A 7,732-nucleotide genomic window follows, 5' to 3' on the forward strand; every position below is an offset into this window, starting at 1 on the left:
TTCAATCCGTGGATAGAGTAGACGATTTACTCCATTACATAAACAAATGTATGCATCGCTCGCCGTTACGCTGCATTTCTAGTGCCTCAGTTCAACACGTGGTCAAGTAACACTTTTAATACTAATTTGATGGATAGATGGACAGTGAGCATGGCAGCAGCGAAACCGGCACCATGCTCAGCAACCCCTTTTGCTTCGTGCTGCAGGTCCTTTTTACGGCGCGGCTGATGTTATCCGCTATCCATCCTGGGGTGGCATGTGCTAACGGCATCGGCGTGCCTGACGGGACCTTGTATACTGATAGCGAGGGATTTACACACTGCATCATCGCTGACTCATCGCTGCACTGCAGAGCTGCGCTTGCGCCGACATGGATGACCACGTCGATGATGTGCCATCACGTGACGGACCGAAGCACTATAAAGTACGGACGACCACCGGGCATCGCCAGTGGGCATGGCGGCAACGAAACCGGCTGTAAGGGATGGGAAGGAAGGTCGCTGATGGCATCCCACTGCTGCCACCAGTTGTACAGGTCGACAAAGGAAGTTGCAGATGATGGCAACCCACCGCTGCCATCAGTTGTTTCGAATGGGGTTCTACCCAGTCTTCTGTGGTAGCGTGGTGTAACCGGGTGGAGGAACTGAACGCTTACAAGAAGAGGATACGAAAACAAAACAGGTTTATAGCACTATTTACACATATTTACAGCAAAGAAAGGTTAGTGGTTTCACAAACCACGAGCGTGGCGGTTGAACGTTACATGGTTCAGAGCGACGTCCAGCACTCTGCAGCGTCGTTTTAAGCCCTGTCGGGCTCCTCCTCTCCGAGTGGAACACCAATCACACATCCACAACAGGTGAGGGGGACGAGCATGTACGGTCCACGTGAACGTCCAATATTGAGTCGTGAACACGGCACTGCAAGGTGGCGCCAGCAGGGCTCTTCCTCGTCGTGTGTGTGCCGCTAGTCGAGAGGTCCCACGGTCCTGGCAGCCTACCTAAAAAGGTCCGCCGATCGGTTCCCTCAACTAGCGGGGTGATTTGCGGTGGCCGCCGCGGTCTCTTCAAGGAAGATGCTTTCTTTGTTGTCCTCTTTGGAACTGTTTAGGATGTCGTGGCGACACGACGTCTCATCCTCCGGCGAGCAGGGACAATGCCTGGCGGGCATAGGCAGTCGGCTGGTCGGCTACTTGATTGAGGATTAAAAGAGCACCGCTCCCCCGTCAGCTCTGGCGCCGGTCACGCCAGCTTCCCCGTCGCCCGATGAGTCGCTGAGGGCATCAGTCACCGCTTCTGCTCGAAGAGACGACAAAAGGGTCCGTAGTTGAAAGTCAGGAACTCGCCTTTGCTTGTCACATGGTCTGGGTAATTACTCAAATCTTCGACAGCGTCTGGCAGACTGGGTGCCGAAGGGATTGAGAGCCTCTCCAGTGGACCGGCTTACGCACCATGGCGTGTGCCCAGACGAATTTCCAGGCCAAACTTAACAGCTCCTCCGCCGCCCGGAAAATCTCAGCTGGCTAGCGCTCCCAACCGCTGGGCACGAAGAGAATGGTTGGTGACGAGGACGATGGCCTGGCTTTCTCCCTCCAGCTGCGAACTCGAAACCAACTCCCAAACCAGCTCACAGTGATTGACAACAGCAAGGCGAACCACACAACACAATACCATGCTGCAGTCAAGCACATTGGACCCGCTTAAAACCCTCCAGGCTTCTCAACACAAAAAGGAAAACCTGTACGCTAAAATTTTGAGACAATTTGGTGCCGCCAAAGTTACAACAATCATGGATGTGGAGATGCTTACCAAAGATGGAACAAATTGCCGTGTGAGAAAAGCACACAAAGGCAAGCATAATTTGGCCCCATATAACCGTAATCCCACTCCTTCAAAACTAGCCTTTTCCTGCCACCTTCACTACTAAGTTGTAACTTTACATTTAACTTCATGACTAATTTCATAAAACAACCAAATACAAAAGTTTTTGTATTTGGTTGTTCGACACTCACATGTTCACACTCACTAGCACATGTTCGACACTCTTGCCCACGCAAAGCCCGAAATCTCCACCGCACATTCCATCGCGAGGATGCACGCTGTAGACTACCATTTCGCCGCTTGTGCCTTACTGCACGACACAAAGACCTTGTTGAACTGGCCGATGACCTACCCTTGTCCCGTTTGCCCGGCCGATTGCCACCTTTTATATTCCTTAGTCGCTCCGCTTTCTTGCGGCAACGTTTGCGACCAAACTTTCCCCCACTACTAGGAAGTTGGCCTCGGGTTGCGTCATCGGTCGTTCTACAGCTCAAGGGTGCTTCTGCACCACCTGCCACACTACTTTGGCAGTTCGATTTACTAACACTGTTGCCATGTCGCGCCGATTCACCTGTGTTAACTTTGTACTCACGCACCCAACTAACCTGGTGCCTCCCATTTGATTTCATTTGCGAATGACCCGCTGTTTCTTTTTTTTTTCGTCCCGCAGTTCAGACGCATACAAATGAACTTTGACGCCGACGCAAAATTCCTTGTTCTGCTTGCTGCGCTAATAGGCTTCGAACCTTTCTCAACACGCGTAGAGCTGCTTGTCTCACTCGCGGCTCTCCGACGTCTCTTGCGTCTACGCCGCTTTTTGCGACTCGTTTCCGAGCTTCCCAACCGCACCTCCAGCTCGTTAACACTCTCATTGCTCCTGTCTGCTGCCTCATCCACGCAGTCTACACGATTTTCGACCGAATCCTATTTCTGTTCACACACTGCACTGGCGGACAGGTTAACACAAAAAGGAACAATGCAGCTCTTTGAACAATCTCGCTGGCATTCCTGGGAGCTATCTGCAACCGCGTTGTTGCCCTCACTATCTACTTTGGCTGCTTCTCCTGAGCTTTCTCCTGTGTTCTTGATTACTTCCACATTGTTTGCAAGATCCACCGTCGCGACAGACACAGTTGAGGTCTGTACCAGCTTTTCTACAGCTATCCTAGCTGTTTCGCTAGCATTTAACTGGCACAGCACCTCGTCGCACTCGCTCTGGCCTTTGTCGGCCTCTCTACGCAGCGCAGCATTTTTAGCAGCACTCAAATTTGGTTCTTCATCGAACCTGCTGCTATCCTTAAACGTGCTATCCTTCTCTAAAGCTCTGGGCTGCACCTCGCACTTCTCGTGCGCTACACTTGCGAATGGCTGAAACTTCCGCCTCATTGCCTCGATTTTCTGTTCGAGTTGTTCGAGCACCAAGGCGCGTGCTTGATCACGCTCTTTTCTATCCCTTTCCCGTACCTCTCTTTCGCGTTCCTCTCGTTTCCGTTCCTCTCACTCCCGTTCTTCTCTTTTCCGTTCTCTCTCTCGCTTCTGATTTCGTTCCTCCAACCTTTTTAAAGCTTTTAACGCGTACCCAATATCCTCCACACTGGCGCTTTTCAAAATTAGTTCTAAAATTTCTGACCTACCCATTCCTTCCTTAATCTTAATACCAAGGTCTTCACAAATGTACAAAAGACCATCTTTTAGCAGTGTCTTCACCTCCATGATTGCCGTTGTACTTTGGTCCTGCATCTCTCACAAATGTAGGAGATCCCTCTAACACACAAATAGGTGATCTCCCTAACTCACACACAATCCAGCTTCTAATCAACGCACACTGAAGAAATGAAGCCTGGAAAGTCATAGCAAAGACCGAGCACTCACCACAGCACAGCACCCCGTCGTGAAGTCCATCTCACCGCTGCCAACAAGTTGTAAGGGATGGGAAGGAAGGTCGCTGATGGCATCCCACCGCTGCCACCAGTTGTTAAGGTTGAAGGAGGAAGTTCGCTGATGGCATCTCACCGTTGCCACCAGTTGCACAGGTCGACGAAGGAAGTTGCAGATGATGGCAACCCACTGCTGCCATCAGTTAGTTGTTGCGAATGGGGTTCTACCCGGTCTCCTGTGGTAGCGTGGTGTAACCGGGTGGAGGAACTGAACGCTTACAAGAAGAGGATACGAAAACAAAACAGGTTTATGGCACTATTTACACATATTTACAGCAAAGAAAGGTTAGTGGTTTCAGAAACCACGAGCGTGGTGGTTGAACGTTACATGGTTCAGAGCGACGTCCAGCACTCTGCGGCGTCGTTTTAAGCCCTGTCGGGCTCCTTCTCTCCGAGTGGAACACCAATCACACACCCACAACAGGTGAGGGGGGCGAGCATGCACGGTCCACGTGAACGTCCAATATTGAGTCGTGAACACTGCACTGCAAGGTGGCGCCAGCAGGGCTCTTCCTCGTCGTGTGTGTGCCGCTAGTCGAGAGGTCCGACGGACCTGACAGCCTACCTAAAAAGGTCCGCCGATCGGTTCGCTCAACTAGCGGGGTGATTTCCGGTGGCCGCCGCGGTCTCTTCCAGGAAGATGCTTTCTTTGTTGTCCTCTCCGGAACTGTTTACGATGTCGTTGCGACACGACGTCTCATCCTCCGGGGAGCAGGGACAATGCCTGGTGGGCATAGGCAGTTGGCGGGTCGGCTACTTGATTGAGGATTAAAAGAGCGCCTCTTCCCCGTCAGCTCTGGCGCCGGTCACGCCAGCTTCCCCGTCGCCCGATGAGTTGCCGAGGGCATCAGTCACCGCTTCTGCTCGAAGAGACGACAAAAGGGTCCGTAGTTGAAAGTCAGGAACTCGCCTTCGCTTGTCACATGGTCTGGGTAATTACTCAAATCTTCGACAGGGTCTTGCAGACTGGGTGCCAAAGGGATTGAGAGCCTCTCCAGTGGACCGGCTTACGCATCATGGCATCTGCCCAGACGAATTTCCAGGCCAAACTTAACACGGCACCATGCTCAGCAACCCCTTTTGCTTCGTGCTGCAGGTTAGTTATTATCGGTATACGAAATGTTACCGGAGTGATGACCGTTTTTTGATTCTGCGGCCATGCCCACTTTGTGTTAAGTGCATTTTTCGCTGCATTCTTGGTTTCCCTGATGACTTATTATCTTGCGGCGACATAGAGGCTAATCCAGGGCCTTCGAAAACAGATAGAGATATACTGTTAGAACTGGTAGAGGGACAGAGTAAAATGACTGCAACAATTGAAGCCGTACTCTCCGCGGAAAACAAAATCGAAGATAAGCTCTCAACCTTAACGGAACGTCTGGATAGATTTGAAAAACAGTTGACTGACCTAAATGCTGTTACTAATCAAGTGAAGGTTCTGGAAACCTCAGTGTCTAAGTTTGATGAACAGATTTCACAGCTGATGCTTAAGGTTGATGATTTGGAAAATAGGGGACGTCGGAACAACCTCATCATTTATGGTTTAAAGGAGCCTAACAAAGAGATGTACGAGGAACTGGAGGCGACAGTCAAAAATAACATTTTCCGTGAAATATTGGGTATAACCGTGAATGGTATTGAGAGGTGTCACAGGCTCGGACGAAAAACGTCTGAGAAACCTCGACCTGTTATCGTAAAGTTTGTCGACTACCGTGAGAAAATGGCGGTACTAAAAGCTTTTCCTCAACTTAAGAACACCAATTTTTCACTCTCTGATGATTTTTCGAAAAGAATTCGGGAAATCCGGAAGCAGTTATGGAGGAGTGCAGCTCAAGAAAAAGAACAGGGCGCTAAGGTCAAAATACTCTTCGACAAGTTAAGCGTAGACGGTGTGCTTTTTGGTAGGAACGAGGAAAAGGCGACACGGTTTAGGCTGAATAAGAAAAGAGCATGACAACATAGTACTAAAAATCAGTCATTAAAAATATTGAACATCAACTACAGAAGTGTAATCAATAAAGCTGCTAAACTCGAAAGTATATTACTAGTACACGATGCCGACATCGCAGTTCTCACTGAGACTTGGCTACATGAATCAATATACGACAGCGAATTCGTTCCTGCCGGATATACTATAATTCGAAAAGACCGAGGCAGCAAAGGAGGAGGTGTTTGCATTCTTTTTAAAAAACGTTTGCGTATAGTGAGAATGTCTGACTTGACTGACGTTGAGTGCATATTCTGCAAAGCGTACCACGGTAAGGTTAAATATGTAATAGCAGTCATTTATAGACCCCCTAACTCGTCTATTGACATGTTGGAATCGTTAAAGGAGTATCTACATTCGAATATAAAACCTGGTGACAAAGTTATTCTGGCTGGAGATTTCAACTTGCCGAATATAGACTGGCCGAATTTCTCACTCAATAATCCAAATGATGACTTGGGAGAAGCAATGCTAAACATTGCTTTCACTTTTGACCTATTTCAAGTTGTAACAGACTTCACTAGAATCCAAGAAAATTGCAAATCAGTACTAGATCTTTTTCTAGTAAGTGAATCCATTAGTGCCAAAAGCTACTGCGAAGTAGCTCCGGGAATTTCAGACCACAAGGCCGTGTTGCTTACTCTAGCCAATACTTATATAAACAATAATCGTACAATTTTGTCCTTTCCGAATTTCTCTCTTACTGATGATGTGTCAATAATTGACCTGCTTTCCTTTATTTTGATGATTTCTGCAATAGCACTTGTGATGTACACCACCTTTGGGACAGATTTAAACAGATTGTGAATGAATGTATCGATTGTTTTGTATCCAAGATTACACAAAAATGTAAGGGTAAAAACCCATGCATTTCGAGGGAGACATATCAATCTAAAAGGTGACTGAAGCGCTTAAAGAAAAGGTTAACAAACAACAGAACATCATTTATAATGCAAGAAATATCGAAACTTTCTTTACAAATTAAAGACCAAGTAGCTGCTGATAAAAAGCGCTATTACGGTGAATCATTACCAAGCTTTATCGCCACGTCTCCTGAGAAATTTTGGCGTTCGATTTCTCCACACTCTGCTGAATGTGATACATTTGAAGTTGATGGCCGCCTAACTCACGATAGCGCAAAAATTTCCCATGCCTTTAACAACCATTTTAAATCGGTGTTCACCCAAGATAATGGTATATCCCCCGTGTTTCATGCATCCCTACCACCGATGTCTGATGTCATTGTTTCTGAACGTGGTATATTTAATCTTCTGCTAAGGCTTGATGCCAAAACTCACCAGGGCCTGATAATATTCCTAATAGCTTCTTGAAAAGGTACGCTGAGTGGGTGTCAAAATACCTTCATGTCATTTTTTGCAAGTCTTTACAAAATAGAGAAATACCAAGAGACTGGGGAACCGCTAGAATTAAACCAGTTCACAAGACCGGAAATAACTCCGTTAAAAATTATCGTCCAATTTTATTAACATGTACGTTATGCAAGATTCTGGAACATATCATTTACAATCACGTCTGCGAATTTCTAGACAACTATAACGTTCTTACCAAATTCCAGCATGGTTTTAGGAAAGGTTATTCGACAAACACTCAGTTAGTTGAAACAATACATCACTTTGCCAAATCAATAAATAGTAGAACACAGACTGTCGTTATTTTTATGGACTTTTCGAAAGCCTTTGATAAAGTATCCCACACTAAACTGATATATAAGACAGGTAGAATAATCAATAATTCCCAAGTAGTTAACTGGATTCCTGCATATCTCACAAAACGCGAACAATTTGTTGTTTTTGCCAATTCCTGCTCACATAGACAGCTTGTTGACTCTGGCGTTCTTCAGGGCTCAGTGCTAGGACCACTTCTTTTTCCCCTGTTTATTAACGATATTGTTGATGGCATCCCTGTTAAAATCAAACTCTACGCTGATGACTGTGTACTTTATAACGAAATATGCTGTCCTGCAGACC

The sequence above is a fragment of the Rhipicephalus microplus genome, chromosome X, assembly GCF_043290135.1.
Source record: "Rhipicephalus microplus isolate Deutch F79 chromosome X, USDA_Rmic, whole genome shotgun sequence".
Classification (NCBI taxonomy): Eukaryota; Metazoa; Arthropoda; class Arachnida; order Ixodida; family Ixodidae; genus Rhipicephalus; species Rhipicephalus microplus.